The 20,014-nt window shown below is 39.9% G+C and overlaps 1 long non-coding RNA gene across 3 annotated transcripts in view; it reads left to right on the plus strand.

Annotated features, from left to right (window-relative positions):
• Nucleotides 1–17,892: 17,892 nt before the first annotated feature.
• LOC106019465 (uncharacterized) overlaps nucleotides 17,893–20,014 on the plus strand; it is a 28,789-nt gene continuing 26,667 nt past the window's right edge. For all 3 annotated transcript variants that reach the window (XR_011808575.1, XR_011808574.1, XR_001194322.5), the window contains exon 1: nucleotides 17,893–18,036. This is a non-coding gene — a long non-coding RNA (uncharacterized lncRNA). The remainder of the gene's footprint in view (nucleotides 18,037–20,014) is intronic.

Here is a 20,014-nt window from a genome sequence, read left to right on the forward strand (position 1 = left end):
ACAGTTGTTCTGTGAAAGGTGCATTTTAGAGAGCAAGCAGGAAGAACAGAACTCAATTAGCTATGTAATTTCTGAGGCTTCCAAATACATAGAAAAAATCCTCCTCTGCCCCCACACCCTTTTTTTCTTGAGGTGTGCTGAGCATGGGAGTCAATGACTTTAATGAAAGGTGCTGGAGTGGTTGGCCTGGAAACTGAGACCCTCAAGAGAGCTGAAGGTTCAGTGAACTGCAGGATACTTTAAACCTGTTCTAGAACAGCTGATTCTTGGCATTGGTCAGGAAATGTCGTTCCCCTTACATGCACCTTAATTAAAATAAATATGTTGTTTTGTTTTTGTTTTGTTTTTCCATTCTACACTGGAGAAAACACAGATTTTTAAAACTCTTCACTGTGTGATAATGAATAAACATTACACGAAATGTGGATTGGCTTGATTTTGATCACAAGCACAAACTTATCTTTCATCCTAGATGGTTGCCTTGTCACAGTACTTTCACTTCTTCGTCTCTCCTTTTTTTAAATTTTCTTTGAATACTTCTGTCAACATCTTCCGCTGTTGATAAGTGAGTGGAAATTCCCTGGTGTAAAAGTAATGTTGTAACAGGTCACCCAAAACCAGAGAATAAAATAATAAATGGGAAGAACATTTATTTTTATATAAAACTATCAAAAGGGTTGGGTCCCTTTGCATTATTATTATTATTAAAATAGATTTTAAGATTTTTATGATGACACCCTCATCTTATTTTTATGATGATAACCCTCAACTTATTCGACTTGCTACTTTTATTATTTATTTATTTATTTATTTATTTATTTATTTATAAGTGCACATCTCTCATTACCACAATTTTACACTATTCTTTTTAGAGGTATGGGAAGTTACAATTTATAAAGTATCAAATGGTAGGTTACAGTTATTCATTATGTTGACATTCTGGGAAAATGGTAAAAATAAGTGTTAATTAGTGTCAGCTATGACACTGCCTTTTATAATACTGATTTGTTAGAAATGAATTGATGTCAATAATATCCATTCACACAGCTTTCCAAATAATGGAAGCATTTTAATGAGACTATAGTTAGAAAGAGTTTTACCACATAACATCTGATTATAGAATAATTATTTGAAAGAAAGTACAATTAGTAGAAATAAAACATTCTCTCTGTTTTTGAGAATAAGGCATTTTTGCCTTAAAACCAGTTCAGGGCTATTGTGAAATTTCAGCTTTAAGAAACAATGAGAAACATGGGATGAAAAGCAGAAAAGAATCACTAGATCAGCTTTGAAGATACCCTGAAGGTATATTCATAATCCAAATTCCTAGATAAGAGAACTGAGCAAAACTCCATTTCTTAGGGGAGGTAGTTATACCTGTCCGTGTTTGGCTTTCCTGGTGATTTAGAAATTAAGCTTATATTCATATTCTACAGGAAAAATAAAATAAAATAAAATAAATTAAAGCACTTAAGAAGCTTCCAGGGCATTCCATAGAAGTAGCTGCATTCCAAAAAAGTTCTCTAGGCCTCCAACCTTAGATGTTGGCCACACCAGGGTAACTTGTTGTGCTGACTCTAAGAGGAACTGTACAGAGGGTGGAGCAGAGTGGAGACACCACGGCCAGGCTCTCTGATAAGATGGGAACTCGAAGGTACATAGATCCGATAAACTTTTTGCTACCCTGGGCCAATGGCCTGCCATGTTTTTGACAAAATGCTATACTTTGGTCTCTCTTCCCCCCACATTGGGATGCCTCTGGGGAAGATCCGAACACTTGGTCATACCAAGTGCCTTCCCAGGAAACTTAGAAATATAGAGTCTTTGTGCTTACTAGATTGAGGGTGTATTATGTTATTTGTGAATCCATAATCGTGATAGTTCAGTACACTGAACACGACCAGACATATAACAGCTAATTGGGCTTCTCTCCAAATTGCTTTAACCTTTAAAGCAACACCTGGTTGTATGGAAATTGCTTCCTCCTTTGTAAGCTGCAGTGATTCAGATGTGCCGTTTTGTAGGTATTCATGTCATCGGGTGGATGGCAAAGGGATGACTGAGAGGATGCTCTGCTCTGGGGGTTGGAGAGTCCAAAATTCTTTCTGGATCTCAATAAGAAAGGCACAACAGCAAATAGTGTAATAAAAATGTTTTAATAATAAGATGGAATAGGAAGAGAACTATATATTCTATATACTACTTTTTATCACAAGTAACTCTTTCTTTAATTACTTCAGATGTTGGGAACTCCACTTCTGTGCAACATTGAATGGACCCTGGGTGAATTCCCACAGCACACCGGGCAGATCCCATCTGCAGAGAGGTTCTGTCTCCCTACCATGCTGTGGTGCATTTTGCTTTGTGTAGCAAAGAAAATTGTGTCTTCTCCTGACAGGATGGAATGTTATCTCTTTCTTGACATCCCTCTGAGCTCAGCACTGACCATCCCAGAGCATCCAGCACCTGCATACAGAGGCTTGCTTATATGGCAGCTGCTCATGTTACCACTTTTGAAGCTTTAAGTACAAGGCTCAGTAGAGCATATGTGGTTTGCTCAAGATCACTAACTACTCAAACATGATGTCTTCCCCCAGGTAAGCATTATAGAGGGCTGGTCAACTAGTGCAGTATGGGGTAGGACTGGTATGCGTATTACAAATAATTTACCTTAACAAGTTGTGGAAGTCTCTTTGACAATGCGTAATTTATAATAAAACTAAAACTGGAAGTTTGAGTGAGAAGGTTGTGTTCATATATCACAGTATGCAATTTCTCTGAATTGGTGAAATTAGGGGAAAGTTTCTTTAGAGCAGAAGATCACTTGCTGTACATTCTTTTGTTTTCAGAACATATTTTTAAATTTTAAAGTGTACTCGAGAGCAGAAGAGTGGGTGGAAGAATGCAATTTTATTTTCTCTGCTTAGTAACCAGACTCTGAAAAAATTCTTCCAGGCTATCATCTTCAAAAATATCTATTTCATACCTGGTGACATGATTTGTGGAGGCTTGGCCCTGTGTTTCCAGTTCTCTGCCTCATGGATATAAATGTGTTTAACCTTGTGAATCTCTGACATATGTGAAACATAAATGCTTGAGGAAATACAGTCCCTTTCTACAGCTTCTTCTTTGACAGATTCCACTTTTGGAATTTTAGAAGTTGTGATCTTACCCAGCCCTGATCCTGATTTATTTATAATTACACCTCCTGTGATTGTGAGATGACAAAATTACTTAATGTGCCCAGTTTTGTCAAGCATGAAAGAAAGCAACTGTGATAATGTTATATGAGAAATTATTGTGAAATGTATTGATTGCAGGAATTAAGTAGGAACTTCAATGTATTTTCTTTCCATCTTTGTTTATTCTTTGGTATGAGAATTCAGATTCTCAGAAGAACTGTAAATGTAAATTTTATCATATCTAGTGTGGTAGTTTTACCCAGCTGGACAGCCAAACTCCACCACAACCCTTCCTCAATGGAAGGGGGAGAAGAAATATAATGAAAAGGGCTCAAGTGCTGAGATAAGGACAGGGAGATCAGTCTATAATTATCATCATGGGCAAAAAAGACTCAGCATTGGGAGATAAGAGAAATTTATTACCTATAAATTTATTATCTAAATTTATAGCCAACTAGCTATAGAAGTGAGAAACAAAGAACACCAACTAAAAACACCTTCCCCCATCCATCCTCTTCCACCTCCTCCCCCGAAGCAGTGCAGGAGAGCAGGGAATGGAGGCTTCAGTCAGTCCTTAATACTTTGTCTGCACTGCTCCTTCAGGGTCACACTGCCCCTGCTCCATGTGGGGTCCCTCCCATGGGATGCTGTCCTTCCCAAACTGAGCCTGTGGGGGCTGCCCACACACAGCAGTTCTTCAAGAACTGCTTCCACATGGCTCCATACCATGGAGTCCATCCCCCAGGAGCAAACTGCTCCAGCACAGGTACCCCACAGGTGGGCAGCAGCTCCCCCCAGACCTCCTGCTCCTGTGTGGGCTCCTCTCCATGGGCTACAGCTCCAGCCCGGAGCCTGCTCCTGCAGGGGCTCTCCATGGGCCGCAACCTCCTCCAAGCCACATCCATCTGCTCCACCATGGGCTCTTTCATGGGCTGCAGCATGGAGATCTGCTCCATGTGGGACCCATGGGCTGCAGGGGCACAGCCTGCTCCACCAGGGGCCTCTTCATAGGCTGCAGGGGAACTTCTGCATGTCTGGAGCACCTCCTGCTCTCCTGCTGCACTGACCTGGGTGTCTGCAGAGCTGCTTCTCACTCCTCGCTCTCTCAGCTGCAGTTATGTAGCAGGTTTTTTCCCTTTCTTAAATATGCTCTCACAAAGGTGCAAACATCGCTTATTGGCTCAGCTCTGGCCAGTGGCGGGTCCCTTTGGAGTCAACTGAAACTGGCCCTTATCTTACATGGGACAGCTTCTAAACTCTAGTTAAAGAGGCCACTTCTGCAGTCCCCTTCTACCAAAACCTTGCCACGTAAACCAATACATCTTAAAAAATATATATACACTTGCTCTCACTTAACTGTAGTCAAGGATCTTCAGAGATCTCCTGAAAAGTGTGTTTTGTAGTCTTCCATGCTCAAGTAGTAATCTGAGCAACAGTTTGAATGAAATCATCAAGTAATTTGCCACTGGCTCATTGCTAAAATTTCATAGGCTTTGTTTGGAGGTAAGCGGTTTTCATGTTTTTGTTGTTGTTGATGTTGTTTGATTGTTTTGTTTTTTGGTTTGTTTGTTTGTTTGTTTTTGCAAGATTCAGCATGGGTCTTTGTTGGGGGGACACTTCTGGGGAAGAACTCAGAGTTAAAAAAATGTTAACAAATTAGTATTAACAAATGTTAACCATCATAAGCTTAGAAGGAGTAGTATTTTCATAAGACTACAGCTTTATTTATTTGCAGGAGGACAACTGATTAAAGTATATTTAGAAATGTGAGACTATTTGAAGCAGAGAAAAGCAACTTGCCATTTTTGCTGCAGTAGCTACTTGTAACAATAATAATAATCAAGAAGAATGATCTAGGATTTTCTAGAATAGGGGAGAAAATGAAGTATAAGTAACAATTCATTCCCTAGACCAAGAAGTTGAGTTTGTGTGTCTTGATAACAACAGCTATGCATGGTGCCAAAACCAGCTGGGAAGTAGCAAGATAATGGAAAAAGAACTGTTTACCAAGGGGTATGTCACTATTAAGCTCCCATGATAACAGAAATTCAAATAATGTTATACTGATACCACTCAGGAATGAGTAAGTCCTTCTTTTTTGATAAAGTCTTGTAACAAAGCTCTCTTTATGAACACTTTTATATGACACATTTCATTAATGTTAAACTTATAATATATTAAGTATAGTTCTTTTCAGTTTGATTACTTTAATGAGAATTACTCCTCTGGCTGTGAGCTTTTCCTAAGAGCTTTCCCCTTTACCCGTTCTAGATGACAACATCCTTTTCAGCTGGCACTTCCTAACATTGCCCCCTGCCCGAGCCATTATAGCTTACTAAGAACTTAAGTAAAGTTCTCCAGTCTATCTTTGTAAATATAGCAAAACATATTTTTTGCACAGGTTATTTATTTATTTGCTGTATCTATATGAGAAGCAGACTTGGTGCCTGATAAAGACCTTTGAGTTCACTTTAAGCCCTCTAGCTCAAAATACAACTCATACATTTCCTTGCAGCGCAGGTCTTGATTACAAAGTTGGAAGCAGTGCCTCCAAAGTAAAGCATAAAATAGGAAAACTTAATCTTAGATCTTACATCTTAGCTGCTCTTGTATCTTACCTTGCTTGGGGGGCTTTTGCTTTATTCTGTGTAGAGATGCACTCCTGTAGCAAAAGTTATTTCATCACTCTTTTGCAAAACTACCTAACACATATGTGCCCAATCCTTGTATGTGAAAATTCCTTCACACTGGAAGGAATAGATTGAACAAGAACATGTTGCCTGACTAAACTCTTCTCCTACACCTAATGTAAACTAGCTTAAAATTACATTTTTGTTTGTTCATTTTTGCATTGCTAAAAACACTAGAAATTATTAGGAGTGTGATTTTAAAGGTCACAGGGAAAGTTCTAAATTGTTATTGGCACCTGATGTGCCAAAGTAGAGAAAGACAGGAGACAGGAAGGAGGGAGAAGAAAACTCACTTCTGCAAAATCTCTCTTTTTCTTGCTGTATACTCTTAATTCACCTCAAAGATCCAGACTGTTTACCCCAATGAAAAATGAAGCCTTCTGTCACAGAGGAAAGTACAGAAACACTTAGGCCATGAACCACAACTACATTTGATATATACTGTGAAAGTCTATCTAGCATAGACTGAGCAGATCGCCTGGGCAGATAGATATTACTTTAGTGAAACAGATTTTTTTTTTTTATTTTTAGATCAAAGAGTATACCTTTCAAAATTTAGGGAAATGTTTTTCATTCCTATTTTCACTGTGTCATTTTTTAGGTAAAGAACAGATATTTCTTCAGTTCAAAAAGATGTCATAGATACAACAGATGTGAGTCGTACAGTATTTATTGCTTGCATGAAGGAACATGAAACAGAGCCAACAGCAAAAAAAAATACAAAAATAAAAAAATAGAACGACCGGAAAGGGTAGGAACTTTGGAAACATTTTAGGTGACATTATTTCTCTTGACTTTATAATATTCTGAAGCAATTTCCTGTTTCTTTATGATGACATCGGCAGTTCTTCAGAATGAATGAAGAATTCATTCAGACTGTCTTATGATAAATTCCTCATGATGGAACCTTAATTAATAAAAAGTTAAGCACAACCCTGATGACTGACTCGCAGATTAATAGTTCTGTATATTTAATAATTCATTAATATTTAATGTTTTGAACATGACAAACACCATGAAAGCACTAAGCACGATTAGTCACCCCTTCGCAGAATTTTGGTGAAAGAATTAGCTCAGCTGGATTAGAAGGAAAATAATCTAAGTGTATGGATTTACAAACTGACAGTTGGATTTCATTACTGTAGGGATAAGAGGAATTCCTGCTGTTAAAAGTAGATTTATGGATGGCAGATGGAAAATGATGTACAGCATTGAGGACACCCTCTCTAGCATTGATGTTGGCATGTACAAATGAGATACCTACATTTCCACATTTTTTAACAATGTCTATATGGTTGTGTAGCTCTTTGAGTGTGCCTTCACCTGTCACATCATCCATTTCCTTCACTACTCTTTTACATGTTATTCTTTTCATTTCTGTGGATTTTGATTCCTACTTCTACTTACTTGCTGAGTCAGACCAATCACTGAACTTTGATATGACCTTCGATAAAAAAAAAAAAAAAAAAAGCCAGACATACTGCAGTTACATCATCCTTTCAGAAAGTAAAATTCAGCCACAAGTGATAAATAAGTTTATTTTCCTGTGAGTGTTAAACTGGAATTTCCCAAAAAAAGCATCAGGAAAATGATGTGAGGGGAATCATACATTCTGGATGTTGCCCTTATATACGGCATTACAACAGAATAAAATTTTGATCTGCACTTTTTGTCTAAGTCTAAACCATTCTTCTTCACCTCCACAAAGAAAGGAAAAAGATGCACATAAAGAATTGGAGAGAAAGAAAACAACCCCCCAATTCCCTTACACAACTGGGAATGTCTGTAAGAAGTTCATTAGAGTTTTAAATAACATTTCTTGGTGCTTGGCTGGAACCATATCTTGTATTTCTATTTGATTAATCTAGATTATATTTTCTTCATGGTGAAGCCATGACTAGAAGCAGTATATTGATTTACCAGACAAAAAACAAGTTAAACTTTGCTTATTATTCTAGAGAATTTTAAATTACTGAATGTTTCTTGCAAAATCCTCCAGGTGATGGGATTCACTGTTTTCAGATAAATTGTAATAATTGTTTCCAAAATTAGAAATGTATTCCATTTTAGGGAAGAATAAAAAATAAAATAAAATAAAATAAAATAAAATAAAATAAAATAAAATAAAATAAAATAAAATAAAATAAAATAAAATAAAATAAAATAAAATAAAATAAAACAAAACATTCTGAAGCAAGTACGCCAACAAAAAACATTAACTTTTTCTAAATGGCCCAGTAGGAGTCACTACACACTAAAAACTGCATTGCATAGGGTGTCAGTAATAAAACACTTTCAGGACCAAATACAAATATATCCAGTGTATTTAATAGCCCTTGGTACATGATACTAACAATCTTATAATTGTGTGGTCTTTTTAAAACAGGATGAAGATCTTGTCCCACAAGAACATCCCACTGCGCTTAAAAATTATCACAGCTAATCAGAACTTTTTGGAGACAGTTAGTTTATAATTAAAAATTAGAATTATTTGAGAATTTTGCTAAGCTATCATGCATCCATAATTATGAGGATCTTGTATTAAGTGTTTCTGAGTGGGTGCTATGTTACAGGAAAAACAACATAATACATGCTTCTTGTATTCTTCTGCAAATTTGGAAATAATTACTTTGATCTTAATGGTATCTCTTGACATTGTTTCTTCCAGCAAAGGTGGCACCACTAGTTACCATATTGTTGATGTATGTCTTTAACTTGGCTTCAGCCTATAAGTGCTGCTTTTATCCAATAGAGGCTGCTGAACTTCCCATCACAGCACAGCCTGTTTAAAGAAGTCTAGAGACAAAACTAACAGGGGGAGGCAGTATCACTTAAATGAAGTCGGCTTGTGGTTATAAAATTGTCCCACTGAAACAGCCCTTGAATTTTTAAGAAACCTTTTTGTTTTTTAAGAAACCTTTTTTTTTTTTTTTTTTTTTAAGAAAAAGTTCTTCTTGTATGTATGATAAATAGCTTTCCTCCCTTTTCTAATAGAAGGGAAATCATGTTTGTCTCCTACCTTTTTTTTCCCTTGATATGGACACTGTCATCCTAAGGGAAGATGGAGAAGAAGCACAGCATACAATTGCAGAGTGGTAGAAGATCCTTGGGTTGCCCTCATATAGGACTTCTATTATCTAAAGGGGCCTACAAGAAAGCAGAAGAGGGTCTCTTGTCAGGGAATTTCCTATCACTATAGGGCAAGGAATAATGTTTTTAAACTAAAGAAGGGAAGATTTAGATTAGATAGTTGGAAGAAATTCTTTACTGTTAGGGTCGTGAGGCATGGGAACAGGTTGCCCAGGAAAGCTGTGGCTGCCCCACCCCTAGTATTGTTTGAGGCCAGGCTGGATGGGGCTTTTAACAACCTAGTCTAGTGGAAGGTGTCCCTGTGTATGGCAAGGGTGTTGGAAATAAATTAACTTTAAGGTCCCTTCCAACCCAAACCATTCTATGATTTTTTTCCAGTTGCTGATAAACAATTGCTTACAGCAATCTAATTTCTCCTTTCTTTCTGGGTTGGATAGTTCTGAAGCAAAGGCAAACTTGGAAAAATCAGAGAATGCCTTGGGTTGGATGGGATCTTGAAGATCATCTAGTTCCAACCCCCTTGCCATAGGCAAGGACGCCACCCACTTGGTCAGGTTGTTCAGGGCATTATCCAACCTGACCTTGAACACCTCCAGGAATGGGACATCCACAACCACTCTGGGCAACCTGTTCCAGTGCCTCACCACCCTCTGAATGAAGAATTTCCTCCTAACCTAAATCTAAATCTAATCTAAATCTCTCCTCTTTTAGTTTAAAACCATACCCCCTTGTCTTGTCATTATCTGCCCAAGCTAGAATTTGGTCTCCATCTTTTTCATAAGCCCCCTTTAAGTATTGAAAGGTTCCAATGAAGTCTCACTGGAACCTTCTCTTCATCAAGCTGCACATCCCCATCTCTCTTAACCTTTCTTCATAGGAGAGGGGCTCCAGTCCTCTGAAAATCTTTGTGGCCCTCCTCTGGACCTGCTCTAAAAAATCAACATCCTTCTTGTGCTGGGGGCCCCAGACCTGGATGGGACCTGGACTCTAGCTGGGCCTCACGCGGGCAGAATAGAGTAAAGGAAGCACATTGTATTATGGGAATATAAAGACAGATGGTTCCCTTCATTAAGAAGCAGGAGTACTGCTATTGCAGGAGTATGGTAATTTTATGTAGAAGGCACTCTGTGGCTAGTAAAAGACATTAGGTATGTTTGAGGGAAAAGACTGTAAAAAGGAAAGCTTCTATATGGATAGTAATAATAAATTTTAAAGTTGTTGGTTTGTAGATAAGGCTTAGTTTATCCTTAACACTGTCAAAGAAAATAGAACTAGTTCTGCAGATCTGGATGCAGATCCATACAGCCTAGTATATTGATATTAGTCATTATTAGAATCACTAAGATGAGCTATTTTTACCTTGCCTTACATCTCAACTAGTAAATTTAACTTGCATTAAAATAAAGCAAAACATCTGAAATTTTATTAAGATCAAATTTTGTGAGATTTTGAGTTTGGTATTGTGGTGGTTTTGCTTTGAAATTATATCCTAAGTTTCTAACACGTGTTATCTAACGTGGGCATTCAGGATTTGCAAGAGACTAATGAGAAAAAACTTTACCCTGGAGAGGTTTGAGGAGGAAGCTGGGTTTGATCATACTGATTACTAACATAACATTTTCTAAGTCAAAACATTATGATACATGTCCTTTGTAACCATTAGAAGCCAAAATTATTCTAAGCTGGTCAGCAGAAAAAAAAAGGAAACGTTAATTTGTAAGATGCTAGCAGAGCTATTTCAGATGTTTTCAATAACTTAATGTGAAGGTGTATATTTAAAATTCCTCTGGTTTCTTTGGACAAATACTTTTATTTAAATAATTTTACCTCACAGCAAATGAAGCTTGGGCCATTGAGCTATTGTCTTGCTTGCCTTCTTTGAATGTCAATAGTTTACTGACCTTTGGGATTTTTCAGTGTCTCAAAACTTAATAAAAATGAGCACTAGTAGGCCAGAAAAATCCACAGTTAACTCATTTAGTAATACTGTTTGCAATTTCACCAGACACATTGATTTAAAAATGTTTATACCTAGTAGATGTTTGACATGCTCCACTGTTTCTAATGCGATGTAAATAACTTCATCATACTTGTGTGATGTAATCAATCATCTTGTTATTTCTTAAATATGGAAAAAAATACTTGAAGATTTCTGGCTTTTCTGATTTATTTTTAGCAGTCTATCTGCACTATCAGACTCAAACTATTTTTTCATTCTTATAAAATATTAAACAAATAATAACAATTGTTCTTACTGTCATTAGCTCCATTAACCACAGATTTCTTTCTTTGCTTACCTATCATCCTGTACCAACATATTACAATCCTTATCTTTGAATTTATATACATTGCTAAAATGGTCTCCTTTTCAATTCATAAAATACTATTTGTTATCGCTACTTTTACTTAACCTCCAGTCTTTAATTAAATTCTACCTAATGTTATCCTCCCTTTAGATTAAGCTGTTAGGATATTCAATGAACTCTTCATAAAGAACTGTAAATTCTAATTCACTTTTTTTTTTTTTTTCTATTTTTCTTCTTTGGTTGAATCACCTTATGCTTTAGGAAACTTTCCGTTTACAAGAAGTGGGCATACATTTACTGCTGATAAGGAAGTTTCTTTGTTTGCCTATTTTAAACATATCTAGGTCAGGGTCACTGGTTCCTAGGCAACATTGAACTGACCTGTAAAGCTGTTAATTTACCATGATGTCCCATAATGAGATCTTAAGGAGATATTTGGCTACAGAAATAGTGACACATATCTGTTCCCAACTGATATAGAAAAACATGTAGTGTTAAACCAAACCTGTAGTTAACTTATGTTTGTTTGCACATATGTGCACTTCCTCAGGGTGTAAAAGCAATGAACTGGAACAGGGAAAAAGTCAGTTCTTTGTATTTTCCTGTTCTTTCAAACATATGAGCCACATTCTATAATGAGTGATTATGAATTTATATAACTCGTTACACATGTAATTGTCTAAAAAACTGCAGAAAGAGTTCTCTCATAGCAACACCAGAAGTTCCAGCTTTTATTGGAGTAGAATGACACTTCATAAAGTTTATATGCTGATGATTTAAAGTATGTGTCCTGAAATATTGAGACTATAGTCAAGCAGTGTTCCTCAGGAGTCAGTATTGGGACCAGTGCTATTTAACATCTTTTTCAGAGATATGGACAGTGAGATGGAATGCACCCTCGGAAAGCTTGCTGATGACACCAAGCTGTTTGTTGCAGGCAACATGCTGGAGGGAAGGGATGCCATCCAGAAGGAGCTGGGCAGGCCTGAGAGGTGGGCCTGTGTGAACTTCATGAGGTTGAACAAGGCTAAGCATCCTGCATCTGGGTTGGGGCAATCTCAAGCACAAGTACAGGCAGGGCATAGAATGGATTGAGAGCAGCTCTGAGGAGGACTTTGGGATGTTAGTTGATGAGAAGTTCAACATGAGCTGCCAGTGTGTGCTTGCAGAACAGAAAGCCAACTGTATCCTGGGCTGCATCAAAAGCATGGCCAACAGGTTGAGAGAGGTGATTCTCCCCCTTTACTCTGCTCCTGTGAGACCCCATCTGGAATACTTCATTCAGTTATGAAGTCCCCAGTATATGAGGAACATGGACCTATTATGGCAAGTCCAGAGGAGGGCCATGAGGATGATCAAAGGGGCTGGAGCAGCTCTCCTATGAGTACATGCTGAGAGAGTTGAGGTTGCTCAACCTGGAGAAGAGAAGGCACCAGGGAGACATTATAGAGGTCATCCAATACCTGAAGGGGCCATACAAGAAAACAGGAGATTGTCTCTGTCATGGAGTGTAGTATAGGACAAGGAGTAATAGTTTTAAACTAAAGGAGGGTAGATTTACATTGGATATAAGGAAACAGTTATTTACTGTGAGGGTGGTAAGACACTGGAACAGGTTGCCCAGGTAAGCTGTGGGTGTCCCATCCCTGGAAGTGTTCAAGGCCAGGTTGGATGGGTCTTTGAGCAACCTTGTCCAGTAGGAGGAGGTGTCCCTGCATATGGCTGGGGGGTTGGAATTAGATGACCTTTAAGGTCCCTTCCAACCCAAACCATCCTATGATTATATGATTCTATGAGGTCATTACCAAGTACTTGTGTACACACGATGCTCCTTTTTAAATTTCACTTAACTCAAAAGTCTTTTCAATACAAAGTATAGATTTCAAGTCCGAAGGATTATCATACTTTCTAATCTTCAGGAGTCAGTGTTCTCCTTTTATTCTAAGATAAGAGAATCAATGATTTTTCAGGAAAAAAATTGTACACCTGATATAGAATTTAAGAATAATATTTGCAAATTTGCTAATGATTCTCAGATTAAGTGCTGTGAAAAACACTATTCATAGATATATTATCTATCTTAGCGGTGTAATGATGCATTTCCTTGCTCTGGCACATATGTATTCTCTCTTGGGTTCTGAAGCTCAGTAGAGTCCTACTTTGTTAGGCTGGTAAGCATATTTTCCTATAGGCATAACAAAGAACTTAAATTGTGAATAAAACTCCAGATATGAAAAAAATTGCTTTTTCTGATCATTACTTAGGCATATGAATGTATGCATTAAAAGCAATGGAACTGTTTGGACTGATCAGTATATGCAGTGGTTTCACTGTTGGCTCAAAAGAACTGTGCTGTAAATAGGTGAGACAGAAGTTCTAGCTGTTCAACCGCTACTAACCAAAAACATTAACTTCTTTTTAGAACATCTAAGTGCATCACTTTGCCTGTCAGTACAGTTCCAGAAAAGATTTTTGGTTGGATTGTGTAATTAATAGACAACAAGTTCTGACAAGCTTTCCTGCAAGGTCCTGGCTATCGGGGGAGGTCCCAGCTGACTGGCAGCTAGCAAATGTGACACCCATCTACAAGAAGGGCCGGAGGGCTGACCCAGGGAACTACAGGCCTGTCAGTTTGACCTCAGTACCAGGGAAGCTCATGGAGCAGATCCTCTTGAGAGTCATCATGCGGCACTTGAAGGGCAAGCAGGCGATCAGGCCCAGTCAGCATGGGTTTATGGAGGGCAGATCCTGCTTGACGAACCTGATCTCCTTCTATGACAAAGTGACGCGCTGGGTGGACGAGGGAAAGGCTGTGGGTGTGGTCTACCTTGACTTCAGCAAGGCTTTTGACACCGTCTCCCACAGCATTCTCCTCAAGAAACTGGCTGCTCTTGGCTTGGACCGGCGCACGCTTCGTTGGGTTAGAAACTGGCTGGATAGCCGGGCCCAAAGAGTCGTGGTGAATGGAGTCAAGTCCAGTTGGAGGCCAGTCACTAGTGGCGTCCCCCAGGGCTCGGTGCTGGGGCCAGTCCTCTTTAATATCTTCATCAATGATCTGGACGAGGGCATTGAGTGCACCCTCAGTAAGTTTGCAGATGACACCAAGTTAGGTGCGTGTGTCGATCTGCTCGAGGGTAGGAAAGCTCTGCAGGAGGATCTGGATAGGCTGCACGGATGGGCTGAGGTCAACTGCATGAAGTTCAACAAGGCCAAGTGCCAGGTCCTGCACCTGGGATGCAATAACCTGAAGCAGAGCTACAGGCTGGGAGATGAGTGGTTGGAGAGCTACCAGGCGGAAAAGGACCTTGGAGTATTGGCTGATAGTCAGCTGAATATGAGCCGGCAATGTGCTCAGGTGGCCAAGAAGGCCAACGGCATCCTGGCTTGCATAAGAAACAGTGTGACCAGCAGGGCTAGGGAGGTGATCGTCCCCCTGTACTCAGCTCTGGTGAGGCCGCACCTCGAGTACTGTGTTCAGTTTTGGGCCCCTCGCTACAAGAAGGACATCGAGGTGCTTGAGCAAGTCCAGAGAAGGGCGACGAAGCTGGTGAGGGGCCTGGAGAACAAGTCCTATGAGGAGCGGCTGAAGGAGCTGGGCTTGTTCAGCCTGGAGAAGAGGAGGCTCAGGGGCGACCTTATTGATCTCTACAGATACCTTAAAGGAGGCTGTAGTGAGGTGGGGGTTGGCCTGTTCTCCCACGTGCCTGGTGACAGGACGAGGGGGAATGGGCTTAAGTTACGCCAGGGGAGTTTTAGGTTGGATGCTAGGAAGAACTTCTTTACTGAAAGGGTTGTTAGGCACTGGAACAGGCTGCCCAGGGAGGTGGTGGAGTCACCATCCCTGGAAGTCTTCAAAAGACGTTTAGATGTAGAGCTTAGGGATATGGTTTAGTGGGGACTGTTAGTGTTAGGTTAGAGGTTGGACTCAATGATCTTGAGGTCTCTTCCAACCTAGAAATTCTGTGATTCTGTGAAAGTCCAGTCAGAGATAACGCAGAACAGTAACAACAGTCCCAGACACCTAATTGATAGAGCCCTTTGTGGTGTTGCTGATTTAAAGGCATGAAAGGGAAGAGATACCAAGTAGAAGATACCATCCATCTCTGCTTCTGCCTTCTGAATATTATTAAAGGAAACAAATATTTCTTTTAATATTAGTTCGCCAGCTAAGTAATTGTAATTTCCTTTAGACAATGATAAGAATGAGACAGAGTAGACAGGTTCAGGGAACAATCTCACTTTCAAAATATGACCTTCACCACTGATAATCTGCCTTTGCAGTACAGCTAGAGAAATACACAGTTCTAAAGCCCAAAATACTTTACCAGCTGGTAAGCTCACTGTTAAAGTAAGTGGTTTAGACAATTTTAAGTGTATTATTGTAACTAGTCACTTCTCAGCCAACATCATTACTTTAACATATATCATCTCTGTTTTGTCTTTTAAGAAATTCTATTTCTGGAACATCAGCACACACAATAATGTAATTAGGAAGTGTTCATGCATTTTGAGCAAGGCTTGTTTAGAACTACAGGAATAATATACATGCTTTTATCTATATATATGTAAAACAAACAAAAAACAAAACAACAAAAAAATAGTCTAAACCCTATTTTATAATGTCCCTTATAAAGTAATGTAATAGCTGCCAATACAGGGAACTCCACAGTTGGAGGTGAATCAGCAGCAGTCCACAGTATGTATACACTACATTGGAAATGCCCTCCAAGATCACCTAGTCCAACCTCTGACCTAACACTAACAAGTCCTCCAGTAAACCATACCACTAAGTTCTACATCTAAACATCTTTTGAAGATCTCCAGGGATGGTGACTCCACCACTTCCCTGTGCAGCCCGTTCCAATGCCTAACAACCCTTTTGGTAAAGTTCCTCCTAATATCCAACCTGAAACACCCCTGGCCCAGCTTTAGCCCGTTCCCCCTCATCCTGTCACCATGCACATGGGAGAATAGACCAACCCCCACCTCGCTACAGCCTCCTTTAATGTACCTGTAGAGAGCAATAAGGTCAGCCCTGAGCCTCCTCTTTTACATGCTGAACAATCCCAGCTCCCTCAGCCACTCCTCGTAGGACTTGTTCTCCAAACCCCTCACCAGCTTTCTCGGCCTTCTCTGGACTCGCTTGAGCACCTCCACATCCTTCTTGTAGCAAGGGGCCCAAAACTGAACACAGTACTCGAGGTGCAGCCTCACCAGAGCCGAGTACACGGGAATAATCACTTCCCTAGACTTGCTAGCCACACTATTTCTTATGCAAGCCAGGATGCTGTTGGCCTTCTTGGCCACCTGAGCACATTGCTGGATTGCTGGCTCATATTCAGCTGACTATCAACCATCACTCCCAGATCCTTCTCTGCCAGGCAGCTTTCCAACCACTCCTCTCCCAGCCTGTTGTGGCACTGGGGGTAAAATAAGTTTTGTTTTTTTTTTTTTAATAATTTTATTTCTACAAGAAACAGAAAGAGAAGGTCATATCTGTGATGGACACACGAACAGTACAGCTCCTGGCAGAGGACTCAAGCACAAAGACCAGAGCTTTGGAAAACAAAACAAAACAAAAAAAACAACCACCCTCAGGTCCACAAATGCCAACAGGACATGAATGCACAGCAGCCCCAGCAAGTGCAATCGCAGATGAAAAAGGTGACCCTGCTCGGTCTCTTGATAATACTGCACCTACATAGTCAAGCCTTTACAGTACATGTTGAAGCTCTTTGTGAATCTTCTGGAGAGTTACACCAATGGCTTGATATATCTAGAGATTAAAATATAACCCAAAACCAGAAGCATACCCCACCACATCCCAAGGACAAGTTAGCCAGCAACCTCTGCTAAATACCCCTCTATTAAGGAGAATTTTAAGCACTTAAAATCTAGCAGGCTACCAGGTCTTAAGAGTCTACTGCCAGCAAAAGAGCAGAAAAAAAAAAAAGCTCTAGAAGTATAAGAAACTGTCCCTAACCCTGAAAGAGACTACACCTTATGTGCCTGCTTCTACTGTTTTCAGATACTCACTGGCACAGGGAACTTGGGTGTTACATTTCCCCTAAACCCTGCTCCATCGCTTTAACATCAAGGTCCTAATTTTGATAACATTTGACATAGAGATGAAGGCATAAGGTCACATTCACAGTAAGCCCTATAATTCTGCAAAAATCTTAAGAGACCTAGAACCACAAAGAAAAAACACAAAGTAACATCATCTTCCCATGCATAAGCATGCTCTAAAAATTAGTCACCTGAAGAAGAGCTGCATGCAGTAAAGACATCTATTACTATATAGTTTGCTTTACTCTAAAAGACCCTACTAGCTGTTACCTCAAAAAGACATGCTTACCTTTCTCAACTTAGAAACACATTAACCCATACATTCTGAACCACCTAAAGAACCCTGCAACTGGCTGAAGAAAAAAACAAAACATGTTCCTCCCCTCCATCAAAGCACAGACAGACAGAAAGAGCTTTCTAGTGGGACACCTGCAGCTTATATACTATTAGACCCACCTGGCACCCAACCAATCACCTGGGAAAGGGGTGGGGCAAAGCAAAAAAAAAAAAAAAAAAAAAAAAAAAAAAAAAAAAAAAAAGTAGAAATCAAGCAGGATGAGCAGCAGCTATGTTGTTTTTGTTTATTTGGCTTAGCTCAACAGTGTGCAAAGCCCAGTACAGAGAACTAGGCTGTTTGTAGAAGCAGTAATTCTCATGCTTTTGCTTCAGCTTTTAATATTGGAAGGACAACATGACCAAGTAAGTAACTGAAACTATTTCAACTGGGATTAGCTCAAACCTTTCTTTACACTCATGGTGGATGAAAACATCTCTATATTAATTCTGTTAGATTTATAGCTGCTGTTAGTAACATTAACCATAACCTTCTTTTGAATCTGAACAGTCTTGTATGGCAGTAAAAGGATTGCTTAATGTTGGCTACCCACATTTTTTCTTTTGGGGGCCTTTAGGTTCATCGTTTACCATTTTTAGAGATCTTTCATGCAGATAATAACCAGGCAAGATTGCCTTAATTGTCTTAATGAAATTAAGTACTATGAAAACCGGGAAAATTTACTGAGTAAGTTTAATACCAGTAAACCAATGTAAGTAGTAAAAATTGTTTTAAATGCATTCATTTTCCCATAGGATCCTACTAGACAAAATGTCCACCATACAGCTAAATAAAAACATCATACGATGGGTGAGCAATTGGCTAACGGGCAGGGCCCAAAGGGTTATGGTGAATGGCGCTGTGTCAGGCTGGCGGGCGGTCACCAGTGGGGTCCCTCAAGGCTCCATTTTAGGGCCGGTACTTTTCAATATTTGTATAAACGATCTGGATGTAGGAATAGAAGGTATTTTGAGCAAGTTTGCTGATGACACCAAACTTGGAGGAGTTGTGGACTCGAATGAGGGTGGAAAGGCCTTGCAGAGGGATCTGGATAGGTTGGAGAGCTGGGCGATCGCCAACCGCATGAAGTTCAATAAGAGCAAGTGCCGGGTCCTGCACCTGGGACGGGGAAACCCTGGCTGCACGTACAGACTGGGCGATGAGACGCTGGAGAGCAGCCTAGAAGAGAGGGATCTGGGGGTCGTGGTAGACAGCAAGTTGAATATGAGCCGGCAGTGTGCCCTGGCAGCCAGGAGGGCCAACCGTGTCCTGGGGTGCATCAAGCACGGCATCGCTAGTAGGTCGAGGGAGGTTATTGTCCCGCTCTACTCTGCGCTGGTGCGGCCTCACCTCGAGTACTGTGTGCAGTTCTGGGCACCACAGTATAAAAAGGACATGAAACTGTTGGAGAGTGTCCAGAGGAGGGCTACGAAGATGGTGAAAGGCCTGGAGGGGAAGACGTACGAGGAACGGCTGAGGGCACTGGGCCTGTTCAGCCTGGAGAAGAGGAGGCTGAGGGGAGACCTCATCGCAGTCTACAACTTCCTCGTAAGGGGGTGTCGAGAGGCAGGAGACCTTTTCTCCATTAACACTAGCGACAGGACCCGCGGGAACGGGGTTAAGCTGAGGCAGGGGAAGTTTAGGCTGGACATCAGGAGGAAGTTCTTCACAGAGAGAGTGGTAGCACACTGGAACAGGCTCCCCAGGAAAGTGGTCACTGCACCGAGCCTGTCTGAATTTAAGAAGAGATTGGACTGTGCGCTTAGTCACATGGTCTGAACTTTTGGGTAGACCTGTGCGGTGTCAAGAGTTGGACTTGATGATCCTTAAGGGTCCCTTCCAACTCAGAATATTCTATGATTCTATGATTTTCAGTGGGATTTGTGGAATAAAGGGAAAGCTACAGGGATAAGAAAATGAAACATCCTTTAACATGGAGAATATGGCTGTGCAAAATGGCATCAGCATAAACTTCTCACTTCCCCTTGGTCTACTTGATTTTTTTAAATCAGGCTGTTTTAACCTTTACTGTCTTATGTGAAATTGAGCACATGGTTGCTATTAAGGAGATTAATATAGATCTAAAGTTATATATCTGTGCCTTCTTTTTTATTATGTCAGAGTAAATTAATCAAAATATGGGTTTATCCTTTTGAAACAGCACTTTGATGCTTAAGTTTCTATCACTTCTTGCATATTCCAAAGATAAAAGCTATACAGGCCTCCCCATCATTCAAAGAGACAAGACAAAACACAAAATTGAAAACAAACAAGCAAATAAAACAAACAAACCAAAAAGAAAATATTGTAAGAGAAGATAATGCAACAGTCAAATTTTACAAA

Source organism: Anas platyrhynchos, chromosome 3 (assembly GCF_047663525.1).
Source record: "Anas platyrhynchos isolate ZD024472 breed Pekin duck chromosome 3, IASCAAS_PekinDuck_T2T, whole genome shotgun sequence".
NCBI lineage: Eukaryota > Metazoa > Chordata > Aves > Anseriformes > Anatidae > Anas > Anas platyrhynchos.